This window comes from Pseudophryne corroboree, chromosome 1, assembly GCF_028390025.1.
Source record: "Pseudophryne corroboree isolate aPseCor3 chromosome 1, aPseCor3.hap2, whole genome shotgun sequence".
Classification (NCBI taxonomy): Eukaryota; Metazoa; Chordata; class Amphibia; order Anura; family Myobatrachidae; genus Pseudophryne; species Pseudophryne corroboree.
In genome coordinates, this window is record NC_086444.1 from 438,496,202 (window position 1) to 438,517,613 (window position 21,412).

General features: G+C 44.3%; 1 protein-coding gene and 1 pseudogene across 3 annotated transcripts in view; one reads left to right on the forward strand and one right to left on the reverse strand.

Annotated features, from left to right (window-relative positions):
- Positions 1 to 21,412, reverse strand: part of RAB2B (RAB2B, member RAS oncogene family) — a 114,292-nt gene that overhangs the window by 65,717 nt on the left and 27,163 nt on the right. The gene's annotated exons all lie outside the window — the stretch shown is intronic.
- On the forward strand, positions 14,404 to 14,522 carry LOC134944077 (5S ribosomal RNA; annotated as a pseudogene).

Genomic DNA, 21,412 nt, shown 5'->3' on the forward strand with positions numbered 1-21,412 from the left:
CTGATGTCCAGTAGCCAAGAAGCCAATCCATCCTGCACGCAGGTGAGTTCACTTCTTCTCCCCTCTGTCCCTCGTTGCAGTGATCCTGTTGCCAGCAGGACTCACTGTAAAATAACAAACATAAGCTAAACTTTCTCTAAGCAGCTCTTTAGGAGAGCCACCTAGAATTGCACCCTTCTCGGCCGGGCACAAAAATCTAAGGAGGAGGGTCATAGGGGGAGGAGCCAGTGCACACCACCTGATCGGAAAGCTTTACTTTTGTGCCCTGTCTCCTGCGGAGCCGCTATTCCCCATGGTCCTTTCAGGAACCCCAGCATCCACTAGGACGATAGAGAAATATATATATATATATATATATATATATACCAAACGGACCGGCACTCCCTCCTGCACTTAATAGGTGCTCCGGTGCCCTCCATAAAAGTCCAAACAAGCATGAAGAAAGGGGCGGCACTCAGAGGCTTTGAAGTAACAATAAGTGTATTTCACAGATAGACCGACGTTTCGGGGCTAGTTTACCCCTGTCACCTTGATATATATAAAAAATTTGTGAGGCACATCCAAACATACATATATATATATATAATCACAGCTCCATTAAACAAAGGTCTGTGCTAAAACCGAAACATTGAGGAGGATTCTTATGGATATGTAAACAATAAAGTATTTGTTTTGTACCTTTGGATTAACAAACCCTGGTTAATGTCCCTGTATGGTTTTCTATGAAGATTGACTGTTAGTCAGTTCTGGGTGCCACCCCGGTTGTTGCTATGAATACGCTGTAGATGTGAGAGAGACCTACTGGAGGAGATCTATCTATCTATATATATCTATCAAACTACATGGCAGCACTCCGAAACTGCCGAGTGTGAAGAAATGCTGCTTTATTAACTCAACGTTTCGGGTGAGTTACCCGTCATCAGGAGAAAATAGAGTGAGATACAAACAGCTTTTTATATCCACATACAGGATACAACATAACTACCTGAATGGGTCCAGCTGGATGCGCTCCCCGTCAGCCGCCATTGAGTAGGTTGCACCGTAGGAAGAAAATATTTGCCAGTATTGGGATGGTTGAAAGACGTTCTATTAATGAGCGGCATGTGGTACAGCCTAGGCAGCGAAAGCAGTCCGGCTTTTGTGATAAAAAGTGTGGCGATTTTCTTCTATTGTGTTTTCAAATTCGTTATATCCCTTTTAAATAACCAATTGGTTAAAATAAGATTTTACTCACCGGTAAATCTATTTCTCGTAGTCCGTAGTGGATGCTGGGTACTCCGTAAGGACCATGGGGAATAGATGGGCTCCGCAGGAGACTGGGCACTCTTTAAAGAAAAGATTAGGTACTATATCTGGTGTGCACTGGCTCCTCCCTCTATGCCCCTCCTCCAGACCCCAGTTAGGGAAACTGTGCCCGGAAGAGCTGACATTACAAGGAAAGGCTTTGGAATCCAGGGTAAGACTCATACCAGCCACACCAATCACACCGTACAACTCGTGATAACTATACCCAGTTAACAGTATGAACAACAACCGAGCCTCATTTAACAGATGGCTCAGAACAAAAAAACCCTATAGTTAAGCAATAACTATATACAAGTATTGCAGAATTCCGCACTTGGGACGGGCTCCCAGCATCCACTACGGACTACGAGAAATAGATTTACCGGTGAGTAAAATCTTATTTTCTCTGACGTCCTAGTGGATGCTGGGTACTCCGTAAGGACCATGGGGATTATACCAAAGCTCCCAAACGGGCGGGAGAGTGCGGATGACTCTGCAGCACCGAATGAGCAAACACAAGGTCCTCCTCAGCCAGGGTATCAAACTTGTAGAATTTTGCAAACATGTTTGATCCCGACCAGGTAGCAGCTCGGCAAAGTTGTAAAGCAGAGACCCCTCGGGCAGTCGCCCAAGAAGAGCCCACCTTCCTCGTGGAATGGGCTTTGACTGATTTAGGATGCGGCAGTCCAGCCGCAGAATGTGCAAGTTGAATCGTGCTACAGATCCAGCGAGCAATAGTCTGCTTAGAAGCAGGAGCACCCAGCTTGTTGGGTGCATGCAGGATAAACAGCGAGTCAGTTTTTCTGACTCTAGCTGTCCTGGAAACATAGATTTTCAGGGCCCGGACTACATCCAGCAGCTTGGAAGCCTCCAAGTCCCGAGTAGCCGCAGGCACCACAATAGGTTGGTTCAAATGAAACGCTGATACCACCTTAGGGAGAAATTGGGGACGAGTCCTCAATTCTGCCCTGTCCATATGGAAAATCAGATAGGGGCTCTTACAGGACAAAGCCGCCAATTCTGACACACGCCTAGCCGAAGCCAAGGCCAAAAGCATGACCACTTTCCACGTGAGATATTTCAACTCCACGGTCTGAAGTGGCTCAAACCAATGTGATTTTAGGAAATCCAACACAACGTTGAGATCCCAAGGTGCCACTGGGGGCACAAAAGGGGGCTGAATATGCAGCACTCCCTTAACAAACGTCTGAACTTCAGGCAGTGAAGCCAGTTCTTTTTGAAAGAAAATAGACAGGGCCGAAATCTGGACTTTAATGGATCACAATTTTAGGCCCATAGTCACTCCTGACTGTAGGAAGTGCAGAAATCGACCCAGCTGAAATTCTTCTGTTGGGGCCTTCATAGCCTCACACCAAGCAACATATTTTCGCCATATGCGGTGATAATGTTTAGCTGTCACATCCTTCCTAGCTTTTATCAGCGTAGGAATGACTTCAACCGGAATGCCCTTTTCCATCAGGATCCGGCGTTCAACCGCCATGCCGTCAAACGCAGCCGCGGTAAGTCTTGGAACAGACAGGGCCCCAGCTGTAGCAGGTCCTGTCGGAGCGGCAGAGGCCAAGGGTCCTCTGAGATCATTTCTTGTAGTTCCGGGTACCAAGTCCTTCTTGGCCAATCCGGAACGATGAGTATAGTTCTTACTCCTCTCTTTCTTATTATCCTCAGTACCTTTGGTACATAAACCGACTGGTACACCCACGGTGTCACTAGAGCGTCCACAGCTATCGCCTGAGGGTCCCTTGACCTGGCGCAATATCTTTTTAGCTTTTTGTTGAGGCGGGACGCCATCATGTCCACCTGTGGCCTTTCCCAACGATTTACAATCAGCTGGAAGACTTCTGGATGAAGTCCCCACTCTCCCGGGTGGAGGTCGTGCCTGCTGAGGAAGTCTGCTTCCCAGTTGTCCACTCCCGGAATGAACACTGCTGACAGTGCTATCACGTGATTTTCCGCCCATCGGAGAATCCTTGTGGCTTCTGCCATCGCCATCCTGCTTCTTGTGCCGCCCTGTCGGTTTACATGGGCGACCGCCGTGATGTTGTCTGACTGAATCAGCACCGGCTGGTTTTGAAGCAGGGGTTTTGCCTGACTTAGGGCATTGTAAATGGCCCTTAGTTCCAGAATGTTTATGTGTAGGGAGGCTTCCTGACTCGACCATTGTCCTTGGAAGTTTCTTCCCTGAGTGACTGCCCCCCAACCTCGGAGGCTTGCATCCGTGGTCACCAGGACCCAGTCCTGTATGCCGAATCTGCGGCCCTCGAGTAGATGAGCACTCTGCAGCCACCACAGCAGAGACACCCTGGCCCTCGGGGACAGGGTGATCAGCCGATGCATCTGAAGATGCGATCCGGACCACTTGTCTAACAGATCCCACTGAAAGATCCGTGCATGGAACCTGCCGAATGGAATTGCCTCGTAAGAAGCTACCATCTTTCCCAGGACTCGCGTGCAGTGATGCACCGACACCTGTTTTGGTTTTAGGAGGTCTCTGACCAGAGATGACAACTCCTTGGCCTTCTCCTCCGGGAGAAACACCTTCTTCTGTTCTGTGTCCAGAATCATACCCAGGAACAGCAGACGCGTCGTAGGAACCAGCTGCGACTTTGGGATATTCAGAATCCAGCCGTGCTGTTGTAGTACTTCCTGAGATAGTGCTACTCCGACCAACAACTGCTCCCTGGACCTCGCCTTTATAAGGAGATCGTCCAAGTACGGGATAATTATAACTCCCTTCTTTCGAAGGAGTATCATCATTTCGGCCATTACTTTGGTAAATACCCTCGGTGCCGTGGACAGACCAAACGGCAACGTCTGGAATTGGTAATGGCAGTCCTGTACCACAAAACGGAGGTACACCTGGTGAGGTGGGTAAATGGGGACATGTAGGTAAGCATCCTTGATGTCCAGTGATACCATGTAATCCCCCTCTTCCAGGCTTGCAATAACCGCCCTGAGCGATTCCATTTTGAACTTGAACTTCCTTATATAAGTGTTCAAGGATTTCAAATTTAGAATGGGTCTCACCGAACAGTCTGGTTTCGGTACCACAAACATTGTGGAATAGTAACCCCGTCCCTGTTGAAGGAGGGGAACTTTGATTATCACCTGCTGGAGGTACAGCTTGTGAATTGCCGCCAGTACTACCTCCCTGTCCTGGGGAGTAGCTGGCAAGGCTGATTTGAGGTAACGGCGAGGGGGAGACGTCTCGAATTCCAGCTTGTATCCCTGAGATACCACTTGTAGAACCCAGAGATCCACCTGTGAGCGAACCCACTGGTCGCTGAAGATCAGGAGACGGGCCCCCACCGCACCTGGCTCCACATGTGGAGCCCCAGCGTCATGCGGTGGACTTAGTGGAAGCAGGGGAGGATTTTTGTTCTTGGGAACTGGCTGTATGGTGCAGCTTTTTTCCTCTACCCCTGCCTCTGGGCAGAAAGGACGCGCCTCTAACCCGCTTGCCTTTCTGAGGCCGAAAGGACTGTACTTGATAATACGGTGCTTTCTTGGGCTGTGAGGGACTACGTCTTTAATATGCTCTATGGTTAGCAATATAGTGTCCCTGTCAAGGGAATCAATGTTATCAGACAGGGAATCAGACCACGCTGCTGCAGCACTACACATCCATGCTGAAGCAATAGCAGGTCTCAGTATAGTACCTGAGTGTGTATACACAGACTTCAGGATAGCCTCCTGCTTTCTATCTGCAGGCTCCTTTAAGGCGGCCGTATCCTGAGACGGCAGTGCCACCTTTTTTGATAAGCGTGTGAGCGCCTTGTCCACCTTAGGGGATGTCTCCCAGCGTAACCTATCCATTGGCGGGAAAGGGTACGCCATTAGTAACCGCTTAGAAATGACTAGTTTCTTATCTGGGGAACCCCACGCTTCTTCACACAATTCATTTAACTCATCAGATGGGGGAAAAGTCACTGGCTGCTTTTTCTCCCCAAACAGAATACCCTTTATTGTGGTAACCGGGTTAATGTCAGAAATGTGCAACACATTTTTCATTGCCGTAATCATACATCGGATGGCCCTAGTGGATTGTATATTTGTCTCATCCTCGTCGACACTGGAGTCAGACTCCGTGTCGACATCTGTTTCTGCCATCTGAGGTAGCGGGCGTTTTTGAGCCCCTGACGGCCTCTGAGATGCCTGGGCAGGCGCGGGCTGAGATGCCGAAATCCCAAAGCTGCGTCATCGAACCTTTTATGCAAGGAGTTGACACTGTCGGTTAATACCTTCCACATATCCATCCACTCCGGTGTCAGCCCCGCAGGGGGCGACATCACACTTATCGGCACCTGCTCCGCCTCCACGTAAGCGTCCTCATCAAACATGTCGACACAGCGGTACCGACACACCGCACACACACACAGGGAATGCTCTGACTGAGGACAGGACCCCACAAAGTCCTTTGGGGAGACAGAGAGAGTATGCCAGCACACACCACAGAGCGCTATATAACAGAGGGATATACACTATACACAAAGTGAATTTTCCCCCTATAGCTGCTTATATCACAATTTGCGCCTAAATTTATGTGCCCCCCCTCTCTTTTTTACCCTTTCTGTAGTGTATACTGCAGGGGAGAGCCTGGGGAGCGTCCTTCCAGCGGAGCTGTGAAGAGAAAATGGCGCTGGCTGTGCTGAGGGAGATAGCCCCACCCCTTCCACGGCGGGCTTCTCCCGCTTTTTATATCGTTAATGGCGGGGGTTTCTGCACATATATAGTGTTAAACACTGTATTATGTGCTTTTTATTGCCAAAAGGTATCTTAATTGCAGCCCAGGGCGCCCCCCCCCAGCGCCCTGCACCCACCAGTAACCGGAGCGTGTGGTGTGCTGTGGGAGCAATGGCGCACAGCTGCAGTGCTGTGCGCTACCTTATTGAAGACCGAAGTCTTCAGCCGCCGATTTCCTCCGGTTTCTTCCGTCTTCTGGCTCTGCAAGGGGGACGGCGGCGTGGCTCCGGGAACGGACGATCGAGGTCGGGCCCTGTGTTCGATCCCTCTGGAGCTAATGGTGTCCAGTAGCCTAGAAGCACAAGCTAGCTGCAAGCAGGTAGGTTTGCTTCTCTCCCCTAAGTCCCACGTAGCAGTGAGTCTGTTGCCAGCAGATCTCACTGAAAATAAAAAACCTAACAAATACTTTTCTTTCTAGGAAGCTCAGGAGAGCCCCTAGAGTGCATCCAGCTCTGGCCGGGCACAGATTCTAACTGGGGTCTGGAGGAGGGGCATAGAGGGAGGAGCCAGTGCACACCAGATATAGTACCTAATCTTTTCTTTAAAGAGTGCCCAGTCTCCTGCAGAGCCCGTCTATTCCCCATGGTCCTTACGGAGTACCCAGCATCCACTAGGACGTCAGCGAAAAAGGATATAATGAATTTGAAAACACAACAGAAGAAAATCACCACACTTTTTATCACATACGCCGGGCTGCTTTAGCTGCCTAGGCTGTACCACATGCCGCTCATTAACAGTGGGAACCTCTGTCAACCATCCCTATACTGGCAAATCTTTCAAGATCAAACATGCAGTAACATGCGCCACTAAGTTTGCGGTGTATCTTCTATCTTGCCCATGTGGTCTTCACTAAGACAGAACGACAGTTCAAGGAGAGGATGGCCCTTCATAGAACAGACATCAGAGCAGCACTTGAAACAGACCATAGTGATCAATCAGTGGATCGCCACTGCATAACTGCTAAACACAGCATTGCTGGTATTAGATCAAAAATTATTGATCATGTTCCGGCAAACCCGAGGGAGAGTAATAGAGGCAAAAACTCCTTAAGCTGGAGAGCAGGTGGATTTTTTGCCTCGCACTAAAGGGATTAAACGAAACCTGGGCTTGAAACGTTTTTTTTTATAGCTTTTTACAGGTTTGACCATTTCCATGGACAATACCATGTCCGGTATTCCACATTCATATATACATGTATGTGAATATTTTGCATTAAGTAATTCTTATTAAATAATAGAGCATAAGGTAAAGGTAAATGGTCTTAAACTCACTGTTGAAGTTTTTAAATTGTTTTTAATGGTGTTTCTGTGTTTGTTCATTAGTTTGGTTATATCTGGAGACATACGCGTCACCATGGCAAGGAAAGGGTGTGCGCCTCCTGGTGACATCATGGGCCAGTCGGAGCTGTGTTCCCGCGGCGCAACCTACCCGATGGCGGCTGACGGGGAGCGCATCCAGCTGGACCCATTCAGGTAATTATGTTGTATCCCGTATGTGGGTATAAAAACCTCTGTTTGTATTCACTCTGTTTACTCCTGACGACAGGTAACTCACCCGAAACGTTGAGTTAATAAAGCAGCATTTCTTCACACTCAGCAGTCTCGGAGTGCCGCCATTTCATTTGTTATACTGGATCCATTCCCTGGAAGGCACCTGAGTATTATTACGTGGATTCTAAAGGGCAAGTGCCGTACCGCATCCGCCTATAATATATATATATATATATATATATATATATATATACATACATATACATATACACACACACACACACACACACACACACACACACACACACACACACACACACAGTCCAAGTACCGGCACTCCTGCTGTCAATCAATATAGCCCAGGTGCTCTCCCAGGTAAAAACCTAGCATATCACTCCAAAATCAGGTGGCACTCACGGGTCTTCACATCAATGGAACAGATAATAGATCAGGTAGATCAAAGTTTCGATTTATTGTAAAATCGTCATCAGGATCAGATAAATACAGAGACAAGATAAACAAATTTATAGCTCACCCAAAGTGATATCCCCGCCTTCTCACCATGCCGCCGGGCTCCGAGTGCCCAGCGTCTTCCGGTGACGTCGCCGCCGCCGGCGTCCGTACGTACGTCACCGCGTCAGCCCGGCTTCCCGTTGCCCGGCAACACAGGTGGGCGGGCTAATGTCAGTGCACCCTTACACCAATGGAGGCCCTCCGCCACTCCTCCTAAACCTGGTAGCGAACCCGGAGCGCCCAGCGCTAGATGACCATCACCCCGCCTCTGTGTAATCAGCCCCGCTCGGCGTCCCGTTGCCCGGCAACCAGGGGGGAGCAGACAATGCGGAAGTCCATACATCAATTAAAAACAATATGACCACAGGGAAAATTGACACAGAGCAATATAATCAATCCTGTCTAATCAAGACTATATCTAAAATCTAGGACACCAAGCAGACTGATTCTGTATTAGTAATATAAACAACAACACTACACTGAAGCAGCAGATTTGCAAACACCCAGAGTTCACAGGCTGATCAACGGAATATTTCAAAGGAAGCAATTAAGGCCTAATGATTCATTAAGGCCGCGAGGGGCCACAGTATCCAAGCGATGTATCCATTTAGCTTCCCTTTGTAGCAGAGCCCGATCTCTGTCACCTCCTCTAATATTTTTAGGGACCTGATCGATGATTTTATACCGCAGTGTGGCCAACCCATGTTTAAAAATCCTAAAATGGCGTGCCACTGGTTGTTCTTGGGGCACCACCAGGCCTTCCACCGCTTTACGTATCGAGGACCTGTGCATGTTCATGCGTTCCTTAAACTGTCTCATGGTCTTCCCTATGTAGAGAAGACCACATGGGCAGCGAATAAAATATATGACATGCGTACTAGAACATGTCAAAACCTGGCGAATGGAAAAACGCTTCCCCGTATGTGGATGGGAAAACGAATCCCCACTTTCCAGGAAACTGCAAGTGGTGCAACCCGTACACCGGTAGCACCCAGGACGGCGACTCAAAAAGTGCATAGAAGAAGGAATTTTTGTAAACCCTGAAATATCATTTTTCACAAGCCAATCTTTTAAATTCTTGTTCCGTGAGAAACTGGGCATGACCTCGGTCTCATGGAAGACCTTCAGGTCAGGGTCACTTTTCACTAAAGGCCACAACCTTTTTATATGCCTTACAGTATCAGCACTTTGGTTGTGAAATTTCTGTACAAACGGGATTTTTTTAATTAGCTTAGAATTCTTAGTGGTAGATACCAGGGCCTGTTCTCTAGGGATGGCCAATACCTTCTGTTTGATGCATATTAATTCATCAAAATTATATCCTCTGGCCACAAACTGACGTATCATTACATCTATATCCCTTTCAGTTGTCATCAAATTATCCAAAATTCTATGCACCCTGAGAAACTGTGAAAATGGAAGACCTTTTTTTAGTACTAATGGGATGTTGACTAGAAAAATGTAAAACATTATTTCTATCAGTGGGTTTTTTGTATAATGAGGTATGGAGACCATCTGGATCCAACTGGATGGACACATCCAGATAATTCACCTGTTTATTACTAATAGTATAGGTGAATTTAATAAATTCATTGTTGTTATTGGCCTTAAGCATAAGATCATGAAACTCAACCTCACTACCAGACCATATGATCAACAGGTCATCAATATACCTCAGAAATAACAAAATTTTAGAAGAAATACTTTGATCTGCAAAAAAAAATTTCACGTTCGACATCAAACATATAACAATTAGCGAATGCCGGGGCCACACAGGACCCCATGGCACAGCCTTGCAATTGTATATACCAACGGTTATCAAATAAAAAGTAATTCCTCCTAAGAGTCAACCCTAGCAATTGTATGAAAAATGCAACATCAGGGCCCTGATACGCTGAACTCTGGGAGAGCAATCTTTCTGCTGCCTGTAAACCACCATCATGCGGAATACTTGTGTACAGATTCACAACAACGGGTTCGCTACCAGGTTTAGGAGGAGTGGCGGAGGGCCTCCATTGGTGTAAGGGTGCACCGACATTAGCCCGCCCACCTGTGTTGCCGGGCAACGGGAAGCCGGGCTGACGCGGTGACGTACGTACGTACGGACGCCGGCGACGTCACCGGAAGACGCTGGGCACTCGGAGCCCGGCGGCATGGTGAGAAGGCGGGGATATCACTTTGGGTGAGCTATAAATTTGTTTATCTTGTCTCTATATAGATACCGGATAGGGGTATAAGCGACCTGAGGTGGTTGTATGTGACCAAGTGTAATAAATATATAAAAGATATATAAAAATATAATATCAATTTATTTCACAACATTAGGAATAAATTAAAGTACAGTACCAATGAAAATAAAAATTTTTTACATATAAAAATTGAAAAAATGAGAGACTTTCTAATGAATATGTATTAACATAGACAGGATATGATGTCATCACTTAACTCCCAATTAGGGGGGTATATATAGGAGCTCTGTTATACCTTGTCACTTACCCCATGAAGAAGTCTTGGAGACGAAACGCATTGGGCCTTCACCCAGAGACCTCCTGCTATATCAGTTAAGACTCTATATGCTATTTTTCCACATTTGATTAGCTTATTTGCACAGACAATCCGCACTTTATTTTGAGAATTTAATATATGTCCATTCCCTTTTTAAAAAAAAACATTTTTTTAGAACTGTATTTTATGTAAAGGACTCTCATTTTTTCAATTTTTATATGTAAAAATTTTTTTTTTCATTGGTACTGTACTTTAATTTATTCCTAATGTTGTGAAATAAATTGATATTATATTTTTATATATCTTTTATATATTTATTACACTTGGTCACATACAAACACCTCAGGTCGCTTATACCCCTATCCGGTATCCCTATCTTTTGTTTTGCGGCAACTTACCATTGCTGTTTTCTTAGGGGGCAGCTGACGCCCAAATAACTGGGAGTGTTTTTTCTAATTGGGAATCTGTGGCATCACAAGTGGCGCGGCATTCTCTTGCAATCACATAGACTTTTGGTTTACTTTGCATTGCGGCCTGGTGAGAACACAATCTCCTAGCAAATATGCTTAGGAGCAATGATCGCAACACTAGAAGGAATGATATTTGTAAAAAAGTGTTTAACGAAAATAAGACTACCCCAGTTGAACACAATAAGTGTGATCTAGATGAACTATTCTGGGGGATGGAGAGACTGCTCACTAAGGAGCTTAAAACCTGGTGGGACATTAAAGGACTAGAACACTACATTTCTGTTAATAGAGTCCCCAGGGGTCTGAGGCTACTAAAGCAGCCAACAATAAGGAACATGGATTCAGAATTCATAACAAAATGGGACTTGATACTACATACATGCTCTATTGATTTGATGAAGCTACTAATTGTGGAGAAAAAAAGGGTCCTAACAGAGTTGGAAAAGGATATTAAAAGTAAGGAATCCGATATGGATCCGTTTAAAGACAAGGAAGACTTTGCTATAAATGAGAAAGTACTGAATAAGAAGATAGAACACATAGAGAACGAGGTCATCAAAGGGAAAGAAGGAAAGTTTGAACGTGACAAGAAGGACTATGACCAGGGCAAGGTAAAGAACTGGAGCAGATTCAGAACACAGACGTTTAACACACGAAGGAATGAAAATCCTCAGTGGACACAAATACCTAACAAAAGAAGAACGCAAAGGACCACGAATTATACACCTAAATCACAAGTAAGATCGAACAATAGGTTCACGGCATTGCAAAGGTTGGGCTCAGACACCGACCAACATTTTTTATCGTCAGGGATAGGTGCCCGTCCAAAAGAACTGACAAAATATCACCTAAAGGAAGACATAAGACATGCAACACCACTCAAAAGGCAGCACCAAGAAGAAGAGGAAAACGGGGCGGCGGGAGGCAGAGAACAGAAAAGAAGAACACTACAACACTAGATCCAATCACAAAAGGAATCTTCAATCTGTCAAAACATACCCTCACGAAACCAGAAATATCTCTCTTAGGAAAAGGTCTGTCATTTGCCCCCCACAGAAGGGCTCAACAAATTTGGATCATTCATAGATCTTAATAAATTTGTAAGGAAACTCACTCTTAAAAGACATTTTGCCAGGAAAGAAACTGCCATTATATCCAACTACGAGAGTCGCTCGAAGTCTGGACTCAAGCCAACATCAAAATACTACCCGTTGGAGTCAAAAGGGAATAACATTAGTGTCTTCTATGAACTTGTAAAGAAAGACCTTTGCGACAGTGATATTGAACCAGTGCAAAAAAAGAATTTAAGTAACCAAGAAAGTGAAGCGTTGAAGAGATTGCAAAAAAATACAGATATAGTTCTAAAACCGGCTGACAAAGGGGATGGGGGTGGGGGTGGGGGGTTGGTGATCATGGACCGAGATCGGTATATCACGGAAGCAGAAAGACTGCTGGGAGACGAAAAATCGTATACCCCATTACCAAACGATCTGAAGGATGGATATATAGAGGAGCTAAGAACATTACTTATTAAAGGGCTCCGCACGGAATTGATCACCAAAGACGAATATCAGTACTTAATAAAAAATGACCCCGTTACCCCCATATTTTATTTCCTTCCGAAAATCCACAAGTCTCTCTCCAATCCACCAGGACGCCAGATATTGATTCATTGACGTCCAATTTATCAGAGTACGTAGATATCTTTTTAAATAAGTACGTGAAGGACTTACCATCCTACCTCAAAGACACCACCACGGTACTCAACCTCATGAAAGATCAAAAATGGACAGACAGTTACCTTTGGGTTACCATCGATGTACAATCATTGTACACATGCATCGAACACATGAAAGGCATCACAGCATGCAGACATTTTTTGAACAACGACCCATCTTTAACGACCCAACACAAAGATTTTATATGTGACATTATGAAATTTATTTTAAGTCACAATTATTTCAAATTTTTAGACCGCTTTTACTTACAACGCTGTGGGACAGCTATGGGTACCATCTTCGCTCCAAGCTTCGCGAACCTTTTCATGAGACAGTGGGAGAACTCCTTTATCTACGGTCCACATTGTTTTAAAGAGAATATAATTTTTTATAGAAGATACATCGACGACATTTTAATTATATGGGATGGCACACTGGACACTTTTAATCAATTTTATTCATACATAAGTGACAACAATATGAACCTTTCCTTCACCTCCAACACCAATGAAAAATCTATTGAATTCCTGGACTTAGTCCTAACAGGATCAGAAGGCACCGTCAGAATCAAGAACTTTATTAAAGAAGTAGATCGGAACAGCTACCTCCACTTTATGAGTAATCACCTCAGAAAATGGAAAAGTAACATTCCATATTCACAGTTTCATAGACTAAGAAGAAATTGCAGTGACCTGAAAGAATGTGAAGAACAGTTGGAGACATATAAGGAAAGATTCAAGCAGAAAGAGTACCCATCCGACATCTTAGAAAAAGCTCTCATTAGAACAAAATGTCTCAAGAGGGAAGATCTGCTTGTTTACAAGACAAAATGCATAAAGAAAGAATCCACAGCATTTGTAACTACATACAACCGCCACGAGGACCTGATAAGGAAATCATTTAAAACACACTGGGGAATCCTGTTAGTGGACCCGGTACTAAGAGAGATACTCCCGCCACGCCCAGAAATAATATACAAAAAATCAATGAACTTGAAGGATCTGTTGGCACCAAGCATGCTGAAGACTAAAACTGAGAACACTATGATGATACCCAGATGCGCTGGATCTCACAAGTGTGGTCGCTGTAACGTCTGCAAATTCCTACATCCCAATCGGAGAAGCTTCAGCGACATGGGAAACCAGAAGGAATACAAAATCAAGGATTTTATCAACTGTAATAACTCATCGGTGATTTACTTACTGGAATGCACGTGTGGAAAAAAGTACGTGGGAAAGACGAAGATACAACTCAAACTCAGGATAGAAGAGCACGTCCGCAATATTAGGAATAAAGTTGACAGCCATACCATTTCAAGGCACTTTACTGAGAAACACAACTCGAATCCAGAAGAACTGACCTTCAAGGCGATAGAACTGGTTAAACTTGGAGAGAGAGGAGGGGATTTGGCAATCAAGCTATCGCAACGAGAGATGTTCTGGATTTTCCAGCTAAAACCCATGCATCCACTTGGCCTGAACGAAAACTATGAAATCGCTCCGTTTCTGTTAAGGTGTCGTTGAAGATTTTCTGAAAATTTCTAGAATTTTCCTCTGCACCCCTCACTATTTCACATGTATATACGTAGCACCTCACTAATAAAATAATGAAATAATAAAATTATATAATATATCGTGTTGGCATTATTGTTGCGTACGAAAGAAATACAGTCAAACCACACTGGAAAGGCCCAATCTCAACCGAACTTGGAAACGAAGCAGTGTTGGGCCTGATTAGTACCAAAAGGGGCGACCCATTGGGAATATTAGGTACTGTACTGAAAGTAAAGGCAACTTCGTAATGCCCAATCGCGACGGATTTTCATAGATCACCTGATCACGTAATGTAGGTATAAGCCTCATAAATGCATAATAACCCTTCTCGTAATACATATATTATCATGATATATCCAAGCATGTACTAAGGCAACAGGACCTCACCAAACAGGATACTTAATTAAGGCAACTGCACTTTATTAGATCACCATATCTCAGTTCACTGGCACTTCCAACTAAATGGCAGACACAGCACTGAGCAACTATCACGCATAATAATTTTTATATATATAAATTATGCACCACTTGTTCATTTTTTTGAGGAAAATTAGTATTTCCCATAACCCCCCCCCCCCCTCTACCCACCCTTCTTTCTTTTTATACACCGTTCCTTTTATATATTTATCTCATGTATTTTATGTGCATGTGTGCATGTGTGTATGTATGCATATATGTATACATGTATATATTTTTTTTTTATATGACTATATTTATATACATTCCCTTAATTATTACCTGTCTATCCCATAAAAGACATATACTTAATCTTTGTTTCATTTTTGTCTGAATATTTAATATAATACATATCATACAGCCTAATATACATAGGTGTGTACGTGATGTCGACCAATAACATAAGATTCTCATGAATATGATATCCGTTTTGCGAGCGCAAAACGCTGTACCATAAAAACTCTCTAAACATATCTTTATTTATATCTCTTTGGGGACCACGTCCGGGCAATGTATGCTACTAAGAAAAACCATAAGAGAACATGGAGAACGTCTCCATGACAACAAAGCAAAGCCGAGAATCCGGGTCACGTGATGCGGTCCACCCGTGCGTACCATTACATGTCAATTCCGGGACTGAGAAATCATGTGCCATGAGCAACCAATGAGATGGAGACGGAAATGTACACAGCCGGAACTTACAAAGATGTCATCACGCCGCTACACAAGCACAACCGGAAGCGGGGAACTATACTAAGACTGCGCGCATGCGCATACGAACTTTTTATACACCGGAAGTGTGGCGGAAGTACCGCGCCCGTCCGGGATCATCTGTTCTAATGCCCAAATTCTCTTATCTACTAATCTACACTGTTTATGTCATGCTGCATTTAATAATGGCGGCTACTAATAAGGATTAAACTTGTGCTCCAGCAAGGGGAGACTTTCTAATGAATATGTATTAACATAGACAGGATATGATGTAATCACTTAACTCCCAATTAGGGGGGTATATATAGGAGCTCTGTTATACCTTGTCACTTACCCCATGAAGAAGTCTTGGAGACGAAACGCGTTGGGCCTTCACCCAGAGACCTCCTGCTATATCAGTTAAGACTCTATATGCTATTTTTCCACATTTGATTAGCTTATTTGCACAGACAATACGCACTTTATTTTGAGAATTTACTATATGTCCATTCCCTTTTTAAAAAAAACAGTTTTTTAGAACTGTATTTTATGTAAAGGACTCTCATTTTTTCAATTTTTATATGTAAAAATTTTTTTTTTCATTGGTACTGTACTTTAATTTATTCCTAATGTTGTGAAATAAATTGATATTATATTTTTATATATCTTTTATATATTTATTACACTTGGTCACATACAAACACCTCAGGTCGCTTATACCCCTATCCGGTATCCCTATCTTTTGTTTTGCGGCAACTTACCATTGCCGTTTTCTTAGGGGGCAGCTGACGCCCAAATAACTGGGAGTGTTTTTTCTAATTGGGAATCTGTGGTATCACAAGTGGCGCGGCATTCTCTTGCAAATATATATATATATATATATATATATATACATATATAGACACACAGGTTGAGTATCCCATATCCAAATATTCCGAAACACAGAATTGTTTGAGTGATACTGAGATAGTGAAACCTTTATTGATGGCTCAATGTACACAAACTTTGTTTAATACACAAAGTTATGAAAAATTGTATTAAATGACCTTCAGGCTGTGTGTATAAGGTGTATATGAAACATAAATGCATTCTGTGCTTAGACTTAGGTCCCATCTCCATGATATCTCATTATGGTATGCAAATATTCCATAATACGGAAAAATCCGATATCCAAAATACTGCTGGTCCCAAGCATTTTGGATAAGGGATACTCAACCTGTATATATATTTGTGCAAAAGTTTTAGGCAGGTGTGGAAAAATTTTAGCAAAGTAAGAACGCTTTCTAAAATAGAAGAAGTGTTAATGGTTTAGATTTTTTTCAGAAATTTTTGATTGACGAATCACGGGATAACAATACAGAAAAATGACATTCAACGTATGAATAGTGTATAAACATTGAAACATGTAAATCACAACCATTTCTCAGTCGATTGTAATTACAATAGATATAAAATTTGTTTTACGCCAGTCTACATATATTGTTACATTTTCATTAAAAAAAACAAAAACAAAGAAGTTTTGATTGCAAGCGTTCAAATGAAAGAATACCACACACAGAGCAGTTTCCTGGAGCCTGGGAGTACCATGTAGTATTTTTAAGATATGGTGAATTTGCTTTCTAGTGGAGAGTTGTAGAGTATCAATGTATGGTTCTCATATCAAAAAAAAAAAAAAAGTGTTCCACTCTTTTTGTAGAAGTGTTTCTATCCAGTTCATCCTGAATATTAAGCCATAATTTAGCCATAAATAGGGGTATTTGTGGAGGTATACCATCTAACTATCCCTGTAATATTGTTTGTTTTTCTCCCTGCCACACTATGCGCTAATAAATGTTTTTTACTCTCCAAGGTCAAACGTTGATTTCGATTAAAAATTCCCAGGATTGCTGTTCTGGGGTAAGTGGGACATAATTAATGAGTTTGGCTTCTGCATATCTGCACAATTTATCAATTAACAAAATGCAAAGTGAATGAGCCGAAGAGAAATCTTAGGTTACGGCCACACATAGCGGCCAAGCGGGTCCCGTTCAGCGGGACCCGCTTGGCCGCAAGGAGACTGCACAATAGCACCTGTGCAGGCGCCCACACATTGCGGCAGTTCCGCCGCCGGCTCCAACCACAGCATGCTGCGGTTGAGCCGGACGGCAGGATTTCAATGAGAACACATACATTTCAATGTATGTGTTCACACAGTGCGGCTGTGCCACACGGTGTTCCATTGAAATCCCATGTGTCACTGGCCAGAGCCTGTTCTGCGGGATCCCGCAAAACAGGATCCGTGTGCACACAAACCCCACCTCCCGGCCAAGTGGGGACGCAACTGGCCACTATGTGTGGCCGTAGCCTTAATAAAATCAACATTTGGTGTCACCACCCTTTGCCTTCAACACAGTATCAATTCTCCTACAGTATGTACACTTGCACAAAGTCAGGGATTTTGTGGGATTATAGGAGGTCATTCAGAGTTGATCGCTCGCTATGGATTTTCGCAGCGCAGCGATCATGGCAGAATAGGACTAATCTGCGCATGCGTATGCACCGCAATGCGCAGGCGTGTCGTACAAGTACACAGTGGTTCGTTACCCAGCGATGGCTTCTATGACGATTCCGTTCACACAGCCTATCGCAAGAAGATTGACAGAAAGAGGGCGTTTGTGGGTTTCAACTGACCGTTTTCTGGGAGTGTTTGGCAAAACGCAGGCATGTCCAGGCGTTTGCAGGGCAGGTGTCTGACGTCAATTCCGGGAACAAAAAGACTGAAGTGATCGCAAGGACTGAGTAAGTCCAGACCTACTCTGAAACTGCACAAAATGTTTTTGCAGAGCTCCGCTGCAAAGACGTTCGCACACTTGCAAAGCGAAAATACACTCCCCCGTGGGCGGTGACTATGTGATTGCACAGCTGCTAAAAGTAGCTAGCGAGCGATCAACTCGGAATGAGGGCCATAGTCAGCTGTATGATTAACCAATCATGCCAAACAGGTGATACTGATCATCATTTTTATATGTAGGTTGAAACACAGGGGCAAATTTGTTAAACTCGGTGAAGTGATAAAGTGGAAGGTGATAAAGGACCAGCCAATCAGATCCTAATTACCATGTTACAGGCTGGGTTTGAAAAATGACAGTTAGGAGCTGACTGGCTGGTGCTTTATCACCTTCCAATTTATCACTTCACAGAGCTTAATAAATCTGCCCCACAGTCATTAACCGAAATAGAAATAGCTGTGTAGGATGCTTTTAACTGGGCGAGAAACAGCCAAACTCTGCTACAAAGTTGAGGTTGTGGAAGACTGTTTCATGTCACAGGTCATACACCATGGCAAGACTGAGCACAGCAACAAGACACAAGGTACAGTAGTTATACTGCATCAGCAAGGTCTCTCCCAGGCAAAGATTTCAAAGCAGACTGGGGTTTCAAAATCTTCTGTTCAAGCTTTTTTGATGAAGCACAAAGAAACGGGCTACAGTGAGGACCGTAGACGCAGTGATCGGTCAAGGAAACTTAGTGATGACAGGCACATGCTTAAGGTGCATACACACTGGGTGTTTTTGCCCAGCGTGTACGCACAGCGATGATCGCCGACATCACTGGGCTGAAAAGCGCTCAGTGCACACACACTGAGCGCTTTTCCCCGCTGCCCAGCGATGTCAGCGGAAGTGAGCGGCTTTACATAGCAGGACGCTATGGAAAGCCGCTCACCCCACCGTTCATCTACAGGTACTACCAGTAGATGAACGGCGGCCGCCAGCGATGAAGCGGGAGCGTGCATCAGCGCTCATCGCTTGTGCACACACACTTGGAGCTTTTCCCCGCTGCCCAGCAATGTCAGCGAGGGTTAGCGGCTTTCCATAGCAGGACGCCATGGAAAACCGCTCACCCCACCGTTCATCTACTGGTAATACTGGTAATACCAGTAGATGAACGGAGGCCGCCAGCGATGAAGCGGGAGCGCACATCAGCGCTCATCGCTGGGGCATACACACTGGGCGGCTTTGAGCTGAAAGCAGCTCAACACACCAAAAGTGACCTGCTTTCAGCTCAAACTCGCCCAGTGTGTATAGACCTTTACTTCCGTTCCAATTTGGGAGATGTCCAGCAGTGCCATCAGCTCAGAACTGGCACAAACCAGTGGTACCCAAGTAATCTCATCTACTGTTCAGAGAAGTCTGGCTAGAAGTGGTCTTCACAGAAGAATTGAGGCCAAAAAGCCATACCTTCAGCATGGAAACAAAGCTAAGCGGCTCAAATATGCACAAAAACATAGGAACTGAGGTACAGCAAAATGGCAAGTGCTCTGGACTGATGAGTCAAAATGTAAAATATTTGGCTGTAACAGAAGGCAGTATATTCACTGAAGGGCTGGAGAGCAGTACAATAATGAGTGTCTACAGTGAAGCATGGTGGAGGTTAATTGCAAGTTTGGGGCAGCATTTCAGAAATGAGGTGGCGATTTGGTCAGGATTAATGGTGCCTCAATGCTGAAAAATACATGCAGGTACTTATCCATCATGCAATACCATCAGGGAGACGTCTGTTTGGCTCCAAAATTCTGCAGCAGAACAACGACCTCAAACATACAGTCAATGTCATTAAGAACTACTGTATCTTAAGCAAAAAGAAGAACAAGGAGTCCTGGAAGTGATGATATGGCCCCCACAGAGCCCTGATCTCAACATCATCAAGTCTGTCTGGATAAGATAAACAGACAAAAGGATTTGGGATCTGGTCTCTAAGTCGACAGTAACTAGGTCGACCACTATTGGTCAACAGTAACTAGGTCGACAGAGTCTTTAGGTCGACATGTTATAGGTCGATAGGTCAAAAGGTCGACATGAGTTTTTCACAATTTTTTTCTTTTTTTGAACCTTTTCATACTTAACGATCCACGTGGACTACGATTGGAACGGTAATCTGTGCCGAGCAAAGCGGTAGCGGAGCGAAGGCACCTTGCCCGATGCATGGCGAGCGAAGCGGTGCACTAACTGGGGTTCCCGGTCACTCTACGAAGAAAACGACACCAACATAACATAAAAAACTCATGTTGACCTTTTGACCTCTCGACCTAGAACATGTCGACCTAGACACCCTGTCGACCTAGTTACTGTTGACCAATAGTGGTCGACCTAGACATTGTCGACCTAGTTACTGTCGACCTTCCATACCACACCCAAGGATTTAGGCAAGCCTACTTTCACAGATCTGAGGTTAGTTCTCAAAGATGTTTGGAACAACCTCTCTGCAGAGTTCCTACAAAAACTGTGTGTAAGTGTACCTAGAAGAATTGATGCTGTTTTGATGCAAAGGGTGGTCACACCAAATATTTTGTTTATTTGATATAGATTTCTCTTCTGTTCATTCACTTTACGTTTTGTTAGTTGATAAAAATAAGAATTTACTTACCCATAATTCTATTTCTCGGAGTCCGTAGTGGATGCTGGGGTTCCTGAAAGGACCATGGGGAATAGCGGCTCCGCAGGAGACAGGGCACAAAAAGTAAAGCTTTTCCAGATCAGGTGGTGTGCACTGGCTCCTCCCCCTATGACCCTCCTCCAGACTCCAGTTAGGTACTGTGCCCGGACGAGCGTACACAATAAGGGAGGATTTTGAATCCCGGGTAAGACTCATACCAGCCACACCAATCACACCGTACAACTTGTGATCTAAACCCAGTTAACAGTATGATAACAGAGGAGCCTCTGAAAGATGGCTCCCTAAACAATAACCCGAATTAGTTAACAATAACTATGTACAAGTATTGCAGATAATCCGCACTTGGGATGGGCGCCCAGCATCCACTACGGACTCCGAGAAATAGAATTATCGGTAAGTAAATTCTTATTTTCTCTATCGTCCTAGTGGATGCTGGGGTTCCTGAAAGGACCATGGGGATTATACCAAAGCTCCCAAACGGGCGGGAGAGTGCGGATGACTCTGCAGCACCGAATGAGAGAACTCCAGGTCCTCTTTTG